At 50.2% G+C, this 12,225-nt stretch overlaps 1 protein-coding gene across 1 annotated transcript in view; it reads left to right on the top strand.

Annotated features, from left to right (window-relative positions):
• The window catches only part of LOC142048798 (uncharacterized), a 412,363-nt gene that overhangs the window by 327,199 nt on the left and 72,939 nt on the right, over positions 1 to 12,225 (top strand). The gene's annotated exons all lie outside the window — the stretch shown is intronic.

Genomic DNA, 12,225 nt, shown 5'->3' on the forward strand with positions numbered 1-12,225 from the left:
GAAAACGCCTCGGGAAGGCAAGGCAGATTTAATCACCCCGTTCAAATGGCACTGCTTTCTTCACGGCGTCTCAAAAGGGAGACATGAAACGCAGCTCGCTGTGCCTGGGTGTCCCACCTGCTGGCCAAGGCAGGCGTCAGCGCGAGCCCTTACCCAGTGCTACGGAGCAGTACAGCCAGCGCTTACACGGGCTCACACGGCGTGTTGCGGTGTCTGTGCCGTACGTGTTCTCCTGCAAACAAAGGGCTACGATCGCTCCTGCCAGCGCGCACTGGGAACCTGTGTCCCTCCCAGCACAGGAGGTCACAGCTCGCTCTGAAGCCCGGGCTTGGGGAGCAACACAAGGGCATTCAAGGGCAGCGCTGACAAGGAAATACAAGTTATACAGATGGGCCTGCTGTGGAGAGAGGTTATGCTCTGAAGGCCGGGCAGTGGAACCGGCTGCACTTCCAGTCCCAGGCACGGGAACTCTTTGAGAGCATGTTCCAGTACCTTCTGCCAGCATGAAAAGCACGAGCGTGTGACACACGGGACGCGGCCGTCAGGGTCCCGCACTAGGCACAGGGCAACGTTTTGATGGAAGTGATTCATCATCACTCATAGAATATGTTCTACTAGTAGCAAGGTGGTTTTAAAAAAAAGAGTGAGCAAGTCTCTTGCAGCAGGGCAGCTAAGAGCAGTCAGGAAACCTCCTCACCTGCCGCTCGCCATGAGCCGCCCCGAGTCACCCTGCCTTTGCCGCTGCCTCCCGCGACAGGCCAAGAGCACAGAACTTTGTGTGGCCAAACTGGAAGTCACGCTTTAAGGATTTAAACTAACTGGGGAGACCGGAGTTTAAAAGCAAACCACTCACCGCCCCAAACTGCCCCCCAAATCAGAGATTCTTCTTCTCCGGTGGAAAGCTTACACCTGGACACAGAGTACTCCTGTCTACAGCGCACATCAGATGTGCTGATCAGACCAATACCACTGCTAAGAACATTCAGATAAGTAACCCTCTGACATCTGGACCCTTCAGGTGACTTTAATCATGCTGCAGTTATTAACTGCGTACAAAAGCATGTGAAACTGCCAGCGCATCAGGTGTGCCCAGTTTTCCCTAGTGAGCCACCAGGCATTTCAAACGGTTTTTTTTCTAGGCATCTGCCTTGGCAATATGGAACCAGGGAGATAAAACCTAAAGCAAGTTATGAACAATATATAACTGATCTGGTTATTAGCATGCTGTGCTTGCAAGTACAACAAGTTCTTTTGAGAAAAACAGCATCGACTGCTGAATAGCAGGTAAGGATGACAACTATAGAACTTTCTGAACTAGTATTAATTCACTGGCTCGGTGACTTTTTCCCCACAAAATAAGGAAGCAGCTCACAAGCACTGGATGTAAGAGACACTTTCAGCACCTTAGTAGTCACAGTCAGCAAACTTGTGCTTTGCCCTATTTTACTCCTGCATGTTTTACTAAATCCTCCAGAAAGAGGATTTAGTGAGTGAGTTAGTGGGTGATTTTGTGAATACCACCGGGTCATTTCTCTTCCACTTGTAGGCAGAAAACCTCCTGCTGATCTTTTAGGCAAACCTCCTAATTTCAATCCAAAAGCTAAGTTTTCTTCTAAAATGCCACTAGCATAACAGAGACACTCTGTGTGGGGTCACTGCAACACCCCGTGTTGCACGGGGGGCTGATCTGGCAGCAATGAGTGTCTGCTAAAAAGTGCACAGTTCAGCCTCTGGATCTCCATTTCTTTATTTCTGTGAGTCCGTCCACAACCCCTGTGGGACCCAGCACGGAGGGGATACAAGGAGCAGAATTGGGGATAAACCCCATGGCTCAAGTGACTCTGGGTGGCCCAAAGACAACCTCCGTGGGCTGAAGGAAACAAGGGGGAAGGCCAGATCCAAGGCGCAGGTTGGAATAGCTAAAATAAATGAACCCACCACTAGCTCCCTGCTGGAGCCACACTCTGTCCAACAAAGAAGGGCAGCCCCAAAGACTGAGCATGAAAGATTAAATCCCTCTTTCTTCGCTCTATCTGCCAGCTGTGGCAGTTTGTTCCATGAGTGATGACAGCGATCCCTGCCACGGGCTGGAGAATTTTGTTTCACCATAGGCTAATGACGCAAAGAAAGGTCCAAGCTCACAAGTCTCCCCAGGGAGGAATATGGGGCGTGTTGGAGGTGTCATTCTTGGGCCTGATGGTCTTCAGGCTCATTTGAGTGACACAAACTCACTCCTGATACTGAATGGTTTATTCATCCTTTACCCCAGTTTAATAGAGAAGAATTAGCCCTCGACACCTGCCCTCGAACCAGCTGGATCAGCAGCCATAAGCCTGCTTATGCCCCTAAGGCAGAACCATCTTCTTGGTTGGTGCAAGATGGATCACGGAGGATCCCATTCCTTGACAAAGACACTTGGGTGACATGACTATATAATTAGCAAGCAAAAAGTAATTTAAAACTAATCTGTCTGAACCTAATCCTGTGGTCCAAACCTAGGAGGCCCGAGCTGATCCCTGACAGGAATTAGATACGGAGAGGTGACCCTCACTTTGCAGCTGAAGCAGAGCCATAGGTTACAATTTGACTATGAAACCAATGCAGTTACAACAGCTCTGGATTCCTCAGCATGTGGCATTGGCTTCAAGCTGCTCTTCGGCCATTAAGCAAGAGTTGGAGCAGGTTAGGACAGAAAAAATGGACTGCTTTTCTCTTCTTGTCATGCAAATTGTTATTCTTGTGGAAACGTAAACATTAAAAATACAAAAATGTTTCCGTCAATACCCTTGCAGGGTAGCAATAAAGAATCCTGGGGGCCTGAAAACGTCGTATTTCATGGGAGGTATTGTCTTGCAGAAGGAGTCCCATTTTAACTACTAAGTTTACCAAAGGTTTTACTCAGCTCAAATCTGACAGGGTTTCTTTGCTTTTGGTATTACAGAAACTTCCCGGTCATTCAAGCCAAGGAGCAGATACTTTCGGGGTAAGCACACCACGAATACCACATTCACCACAGGAATAAACACCCTTCTTCACACATTCAGGGATCTAAACCATACCCACAGCACTTGGCAGCCTGAGCTGTGAGCATGTTGGAAAGGGGCACCTGGACACTCAGCTCGACTGCAGAGAAAAAGAAGTACTTTTTTCTTTTTTTAACAAGCTCACCAGGTAAACAGCCAAAAGAGGGGCAAGCAATAAACTGATAAGCTCTGTAAGAGGGTAAGGAAAAGAACTCAAAGCATAACAAGGTATTTTATGGCACTTCCGATATAATAGGTGCTTTCAGACATGGTTTTAGCCCCATGTTTGCATAGGGGTGCTGTCAGATTTAGTCCTCCCAGCAGCCCCAACTGCCTTCTTTCACATACCACGAGTGGCTTTGCTGAACCGCAGTCCCATTTGCTGCAAAAATGGGAGCTATGGTGAATTTGTACCAAGCCACCGTCCTCTCTGCCATCCAGCCTGGCATGTGGAAAATAATACATTTTATTAACTAACCCGGATTAAAAGAGTTGAACTGACAAACCCTGAAACAGCTCCAGCAAACCACGCTATCAAATGGCTTGGAGGGTGCTGAGCCCGCAGGCAATTCAAGCTGCTGGTTTTGTTTTTTTTTTTTTGAAGGGTCAGAAAAAAGAAGAAAGAGGTGTGCAGAGCCAGACAAACCCCCAGGACATCAGAAAAGTTACAAACATGCAGCACACTAGGAAAAAGAGAAAATTCAAACAGGGAAACAGAATCAAAATGAAGCCGCTTTAACTGATCACCTGTGTATCAGGTCCAGCCAGCTGGGAAACAGTTGCCAATGGGGAGGAAATTTCACCTGTAGTTTTAGGAGAAATACATGAACTTGAAACATTCCTGCTCGTTCTCTTCCACGTCTACTAAAAATTGCCCGAAGCTAAACTACAAGGAGGACACAGCCACTTCTCCGCCTACTCTGAAGCCTCAGGGCTCACGCCCAGGCTCCTGCACTGGACCCTACACGCTCCAAGGACCAGCCAGGAACACCTGCCAGCAGGCCATGCCCGAACCTCAGCTGAAATTTATGTTTGAAATGAGCCAAATGAGTTCCACGAAGAATCTCGTGTTTTATTGGGTCTTTCTTGAAAACAAAACCAACCCCCGCTGTGATTTACAGCTGTAACCAAAAGGGCTACGGAAGGAAGGCCCTCACCCCCAGCCCCCACCGAGCCCGTTCCTTCCCCCGGCACGTTTGTGCAAACTGGCTTCAAAGCCTCGCCTGAGCAGCGGGGACTTTCTGCCGGGTACGTGCGGTCCCGGAGGGGGGGGCTGGAGGGGGCTCCCTGCCGCTGAAGGGCTTTGAAACATCAGCAGGGATTCAGGTACCAGCTGAGGCGTATCGGAGAGAGACATTTAAAGAAAAAAAAACAACAAAACTAAAAACTCAAAACCAACCTGCTTTTGCCCGAGGTTTTGCCGCGCGGCAGCAGCAGCAGCAGCAGCAGCAGCAGCCGCCGCGGCGCGGAGCTGAGCGGCCCCGATGGCCCCGCCGGGCCCGGCCGCCCGTCCCGGCCCGCCCCGCTCCGCGCCCGGCCCCGGGGCTGCGCGGGGGGCTGGGGGGGGAAGGGCTCCGCCGGGAGCGGGAAGGGGCGGCGCGGGCAGAAGCCCAAGCGGCTTCCTGCATCCAAGGGGTAAGTGCCATCAGTGGGGGCAGCCGCTGGGCTGCATTTTCTAGCACTCGTTTCACGATCCATTTACATCAACAAGGTGTATTAGTGTTGCTGTACGCTTCTATGGGAGAACTTATCTTGGGCCGCATATCTCCGGGACACAGGGGTCTACCCAGCCTGGGGACAGTGATGCACAGACATCAATATGATGGATACAAAATTTCTACTGATTTGTGTTCTTGTCAATGGGGCATTCATTGCTAATAGCCTCCTCTCTGGCCCAAGCATTATTTATTGTCTTGTTAAAATTCTCAGTTGTTACTTTCTACTCCCAACTATGATTCTTTCCTAACAACAAATAACTCCTGCACTATTCTATTTCATTAAAGAATAATAAACATGAATATACACCTGTGAGGTAACAATAGCCTCTTCTCTGGCTTAAGCATTATGTACCACCTTATTAAAATTCTCAGGTGTTAGTTTCCACTCCTAACTGTGATCCTTTCCTAACTACCACTGTTATCCAAAAAAGACAGGTTCCTTCGCCCATTTTCTAACTCCTCCCTGTCTGTCCTACAGCCTGATGCTATGTTTTCCTTTCCCTACACCTCTCTCCCGCTCCCTGGCCGCCTCCTTCCTCTGTCGCCGTGTCCTGGCCGCCTGGTTCCCCTCTGTGCTGCCGCCTGTCCCCTCTCAGCCGGCCCTGCTGCTCTCGGGGCCTCCGTCCTGCTCCCCGGCCCCTTCTGCTCCTCCTGCGTCTCCACCCTGGAGGCCGCGGCTGTTGTGCCCTTCTGCGCCTCCTTGTCCCGACCCACAGCCCCCTCTGTCTCAGTCTCTCGGGGTCGTTTCCCGCCCTCCCCTCGCCCTGTGTCCCGCTCTGCGCCCCGGCCTCTCCCTTTCTCTCTCCCCGCTGCCTTTTCCCTCTGCCCCTCTCCCCGCTGTCCCCCTGCCCCGCTCCCTCTGCCACGTCTCTGTCCCTGCGCGCTCCCGGTGCCCTCTCGGTCTCTGTGGCGGCGGGTCCCGCAGCCCCGGGGAGGCGGCCATGGGGCCTGCGGGGGGGCGGCTGCCTCGGGCTGGGGGGGCGGTGCCCGCGCAGGGTCGGGCGGCGGGAAGGCGCGCCCCGGGGCATGCTGGGAGCTGGAGCCCTGGGGCAGGGGCTGCCGGGCGGCCATGTTGCCCCGGCCCCAGCCCCTGCCCCGAGGCCTGTCCCGCAGCCCCAGGCCGCCCCTGGGCCTGTCCTGGCAGCAGCCAGCTGGGCCCGGGCCCCGCTCCGGCCTCCCTGAGCTGTGCCTCGGGGCGGCCTCGTGGGGTGCGAGCTGTGAGGCACCCGTGGGTTCCCTGAGGTGGAAGGCAGTCGAGTGAGCAGGGCTGCAGCAGAGGGAGGGAGGGACAGAGGGGCAGACAGACAGAGAGAGACAGAAGTGCCTGAGCTGTGCCACGTGCCTGGCAGTGCAGAGAGCAGGAACTGCGGTGAGTTCTGGGCCCCTGGGGTCATGTCACCCCTCTCCCGCATCCCAGTCCCTCCTGACACCCCCTTCCCTTTCCCTCTGTGGGTTTTGTGGTGGGATATGTAGGTACATATATATGTATGTGTGTATATGTATATGATATTATACATAGACATATACATAATACAAATATTTTAATTTCAAAATATTTATTTATAAATAATCTATTCTTTATAAAAATAGGATAATATCTTAAGCATAAAAAATACCCGTTTGTGTATGTAAGCCATCCCCAGCCCAGCTCAGCCACCCGCGGGGTGGGCAGGGGCTGCATCACACACACACCCCCCTCGTACTCCCTTCCACTGAGCAAATGCCCACCTTGCCCCTGCGCTCACTGCTCCGCGGCTTCCTCCCGGGCCGGGGCGTCCTGGGGCCTCCCTGGGGTGCTGCAGCGGCATGCAGCCTGGTGCTGCCGGGAGCTGTGGGGCTAATAATTAGCTAATAATTGTGTGCTTGATTTGGCTTAGGACAGGTACAATCTGAACTCAAAAAGGGGCCAGTATGACTGAAACCTATCACAGAGATGTTTGCTGTGGTGTAAATGTTTAAAATGATTCTTACCAAAGTGTTGTGTTTCATGAGTGATGTAACAGAATGAAGCCAAAATAGAAAGCGGTGTTTTGAAAATGTCAGATGCATTGTATTTTCTCCCACTAAGAAACAAGGTCTTGTCTTTTCCAGTCATATCTCCTGGCACCAGTGTCTCAGTCTTCAGCTGGCAAGTGAATACACGCGGCCAGGGAAAACCATCTACTTATTTGGGTGTATTTGGCATTAATTGCTGGTATCAGGCTCAAATGCCAGGCTCACTAAGGTAGGTTTTTATGAAGCTGTTTTCAGTATCCCTCCCCATAATTCATTGGGAAGTCGGCGTTTAGCTACTGCACTTGTTTTCTTTCAGGCCAGAAGAATCCCTTCAGGACTGCCCCTATTTTGCACTGTGGTCACTGGACGCTGTGACAAGCATGACTGCTCCAAACCTCCTTCTGGATGTTGTGGTGCAGGAGCGCAGCCTAAGTCGGAGAGTTCCTCCTTCTTACCCGCTGCCTGCGCAGTTTCTTCATCCAAGCACCTATCATTTTGGTAGGTATTACATGGCTTTGAGTAGTGATAAGCTTAAACCGAGCTCAAATGCCATTTATTGGTTCTCCTGTTCACTGTCACGCAAAAACCCAACCAAACCGAAAAATCCCAACCCCCCACCCACCCAACTCTGATGACGTTGTACTGACCAAGTATGTACTACTGTGACACCCGTCTGACAGGCGGCTGGGTCTGGGGGTTGGGTGCTTCTGCAACGCAGCCTGTGAAGTGGTGCTGGTGATGAAATGAAATGACTCTGGGCTGAAGCTCAAAGCACAGCACCTCAATAGCCCTGGAGATAAAATTTCTACACTCAGTCATCACTTTTCTGGAAGAGGTTGTAAGTGATGTGATGAAGAAAATGGGTACTTGGTTGTACCTTTCCAGAGGTTGCTATGAAAAAAAGGTAAACTGGTGCTACCATCACTGTGACAGTATGGAATGTTGTCCAACATTCGTTGTCTCTGCAGATGGCACGTGCCTGCTGAGCTCTGGAGTTGTTCATATGACTTGCAGCGGCTTCCAGAAGGAGGTGAGCTTTTACTGTGTCTTTATTGAGAATGTCAAGAGCTGGACCTTTCCTAAGCTTTCTATGGCGCTGCTTTCAGTGTCAGAGGCCATTTTATGCTGCTCCTGCCCATCCACACACGTAACTGCAATTGTACCCTGCCAGTTTTATGCAAATGGTAATGTTTTAGGTCCCCTCTTGGGAGTGTAAACCCACCGTTGCCTCCCGTTGAAGCACGATCAGGGCCTGAATGTCTAGAAAGGAAGACAGCGCTGCTCTAGGAGCAGGAAGAGAAAGTCAGGGAAAGCTGTTCCTTCTCTCTCATCGATGAGTGCAACTGCCTGCGTGGTCCTGAGTTTGGGTTTTGATCCCTGATTACCTTGGAAAAAGAGGGCAGACTGGAGAAAAGGAAGCATCGTTCCCTCAGAACAACCTTCCCCCCGTCAGTCTCTCAAAGCATGAGGTTCCGTGCAGGAGCTGACGATGGGGGTGTCTCACTCGGATGCGAGCTGTTGCCAACAGCCGCTTGCTGCACTCTCCGTGATCATTTGCTTCCAAGGACGTGGGCTGCAGCAAACAATTACCGTTGGCAGATCTACCTGATGACGTCCTCACCACTTCCCTGCATTTTCCCTTCATCGGTCGTCTTTGCTGCAGCCTCTCAAAGCAGACCTTCACCTCTGTAGCCTTTGCCTTGTGCTGCAGTCGCCCAATTGACTCCTCTTGGACTGCCCTCTTGTTGCTGCAACACCTCAGTCACCTTTAGCTCGTGACACCCACCACCTTCTCTCTGCTTTCTCCCACCGCAGTGACTTCACCCCCCTCCTTCAGAGGTTTCCCATTTGCAGGGCACCAACCTTTCTCTCTCCTCTGAAGGATTTCCATGAGAGATGCAGCCTTTGTGATGAAGAACCCATCTTCACCCAGGCAGGCTCTAAGCGAAATGCTCAGCACGCGAGTCATCAGGCAAAGGAGCACTTAGTAGGAAGGGGAGAGCGGTCTTTCCCTGCCCTCATCTTCCTCTCTACTGGATTCCTCACCAGATCTGTGGGGGTGCGTTAGGGCAAAGAGCCCTTGTGCACAGTGTGGTAGCTAACATGGATTTCTTGGCAAGTTGGCCTGGCCCATAGGCTGTTTATTTTGCAAGCCTGATGTAGACTCTGACATTCACATCGGGTGATCTGATGTCAGCTCCCCTTTGGAAGCAATTGGGAAAGGAAGAAGTCTTTGAATACCCTTTGCTGAATTGTGACTCTATCATTCAGAGACTGGTTAGGCATTTGAGCAGGGATTGCTTGTGAATGTGAGCAAGGCAAATTTCAGAATTAGGGACAAGGCGCTCGGTTTGGAGTTTTGTCTGCCGCCACAAGCCGTACTCGGTGTGTTTCCTTGTCTGACACCGGTTTTCAGAGAAAGATGGAAATCTCCCGTGTGTGTCCTCATGTGTAGAAATGGCTCTGAATGTGATGATTTTACCTAGAAGGGAAAGATAGTTTTGAATGTGCTTAAAAAATGAAAGAAAGAAACAAAAATCAAAACCCCAAAAAAAGGAAGATTTGATGCGGGATCAGGTTTGGGCCCCTCAGGACAAGAAGGACATCGCATCGCCGGAGGGTGTCCTGAGAAGGGCAACAAAGCTGGTGAAGGGCCTAGAGAGCAGGTCTTACGAGGAGAGGTTGAGGCAACCGGGGTTGTTTGGCCTGGAGAAGAGGAGGCTGAGGGGAGACCTTATCGCTCTCTGCAATTACCTGAAAGGAGGTTGTAGTGAGGTGGGGGTTGGCCTCTTCTCCCAGGTCACTAGCGATAGAACGAGAGGAAAGGGCTTCAAGCTGCGTCAGGGGAGGTTTCGGTGGGATATTGGGAAAAATGTCTTCCCTGCAAGAGTGGTCAGGCATTGGAAGAGGCTGCCCAGGGAGGTGGGGGACTCACCATCCCTGGAGGTATTTAAAAGACATGTAGACGTGGCACTTGAGGGCATGATTTAGGAGACGTGGTATTGTTGGGTTCACGGTTGCACTTGCTGATCCTGGAGGGCTTTTCCAACCTTAATGGTTCTGTGATTCTATGTTTCTATGATCATTTCACCTGGAAGAAGTACCAGAACCAGCTGCAATGAGCTACTCCTTAACAGCGCACGTCTGTGCCTGCCTGTGCTTTGCCCTTCTGAAGGATGGCCACGGCATTAGAACACAGTGTTTGAAGCGCCTAAAACTGAAACCTATTAGACCGTAACTGTTTCACTTCTTTTCTGTCATTTTAGAAAATGACAACTTAATGTTTGGGGTGTCATAACTGCTTCATGTCTTTGTAGTCTGGAAAGCTGCTTGATCTTGGCTTCGCCCTTTCCATGCAAACGTGGCAGAGTTCTGTTTGTTCTGTCCCCTTCATGCACCCCTGATGGCAAACTTCTCTGCACACCGTGTGCCGTGGGTATAAGCAGGGCACGTTGCTGAGAATAGTTAATTGGGACTCAGTAAGTTGAGACTATAAAGCAGAGGCATGCGACTAAAGATCAGAGTTAGCCTTTGGTAAGCTGTCATGTCAGAGGGAAAACTTCCTGTGCTCCTCCCAGCAACAAGCAGCCCAGCCTGTGACGCCCGAGTGAGGGCACAGTTAGAAACAAGCACTTACTGTTGGTGGTTCGGATGTTGAAAGCAGGTGGGATTCTCCTTTTCTTTTGTCTGCTATGTTTAGGAGGAGCAGTTAGACGCGGTCTTGTCAGCTGCTGCCCAGTCAGGTTCTTTAGGGCTTCTGACTGGCTGCATTAAGCTTTGGACATCTAAAGGTAACACTTCTTATGTGGTTTTTGTGTTGCGTATTTTTTTAGTTTGGAATTCTTGATTCATTTCTTTTTTGTTCTCTCTTTTTAAAGAGCAGCCAAGTTCTGCTGCTAATGTAGAGTTTGCCCTTGACTGGACATGGAGCAAAGTGATCTATACAAAAGGCGCATTTGACCAAATCTGTGAGTACTAGTGCAGCCATGCTGCAAACCTAGAGTCATTCTTTCCAGCTGAGCTCATTCAGTGATCTGCTGGTAGACGGTATTGCCCGCAGATCTGGAAGTGCACTTTGCGACTCTGAACTTGCTCTGCAGGCTGACGCTTTCATACTTGCTCTTGAAAAGGTGTTGCGCTGTTTGACGGCTCCTGCAGCTCCACTGACCCGCAGACCTGCAGGCTGACCTGCAGCGCCGCCAGTTGCTTTTGAGCAACCTTAGCACAGGCTTAAACTGTTTTCTAACAGCAGCCCATGAGCTCGCTGGAGAAGGTTTGTCACAGTATTTCTAACGCTGTGGTACGTTTTATTAAGATTTGGAATGATGCTGGGGCTGTAATTGTGGAAAGAGGAGCTGCTGTTGGTTTTGCTGATTGGCAGAAAGTCAGATGTAGCAGGGAGAAGGGGCTTAAATGGGAGGGGTTAGGGCTGCCACTTAACGCGCGTTGAGTTCAGGGCACGAGTTTGTTGGGGAGCTCGTGCGAGTGGGTGGGGAGGCTGCGTTCAGCAAGGAGCTGTGCGAGCACCCGGCTTGAAATTACCGCAACGGGATGTGGCAATGCTGAAAATTGCTCTCTTTAATTGTCAGCTAGCAGTGCGTAATTGCATGCAAATATTGGATTGGAAATTACTAAAAAAAGAAAGGAAGCATAAGTGACATGTGAAGTGAGTTGCATGAATTTCTGTAGCTGTTTCTATTACAAATTGTTCTTGGCATATTGAGGAGAAAAGAGAATATCCCTTTGCTAGAGTAAAAATCTCTGCTCTGCGAAAAACAGATGTCTTATCCATGAGTGGATTTAACTGTTCAGGCTTTCCTTTTTTTATGTAACCTTTAGTGAATCTGCTTCTTTGTAGGGGTTGCTTGTGATTGTGGGTTTTTTCTTCAGAGAAGGACGTGTTACAGAGTGAAAAAAATGCAAAGGCAAAGATTTCTACCGTGATATTTTTCTACTTTCGCTTTAGTGCAATGAGGGGAGTTTTATTAAACAACAAAACAAAACAAAACAAAGCAAAAGAAATTGCATACCAACAGTCCTCTTAAGCTTTTTTTACCTGTTTTGCAGACTTGACAAAGAAGCTGGCATGTTGCTCTACGCTTCTACGGGAGAACTTATCTTGGGCCGCATATCTCCGGGACACAGGGCTCTACCCACCCTGGGGACAGTGATGCACAGACATCAATATGATGGATACAAAATCTCCGTTTATTTAGCTGCGTCACTCGCTTATATAGCTTCTTGCTTTACGCTTTTTGCCTGTGGGGTCCCGGCAGCCTCCGCCTGTGGGGTCCCGGCAGCCTCACGTTTAGCCACCAAACACATCTTTTAAGGCTCAGTGCCTCAGTTTTAGGTCTCACAGCCTCATTTTTTTTGCCAAACCCCTGTTTTAAGGCTCAGTGCCTCAGTTTTAGGTCCCAAAGCCTCCCATTTAGCATCAAATCCACTCTATTAATGCTCAAACCGGCATTTTTCCATTCTAAACGGTG

Source organism: Phalacrocorax aristotelis, chromosome 27, assembly GCF_949628215.1.
Source record: "Phalacrocorax aristotelis chromosome 27, bGulAri2.1, whole genome shotgun sequence".
Taxonomy (NCBI): domain Eukaryota; kingdom Metazoa; phylum Chordata; class Aves; order Suliformes; family Phalacrocoracidae; genus Phalacrocorax; species Phalacrocorax aristotelis.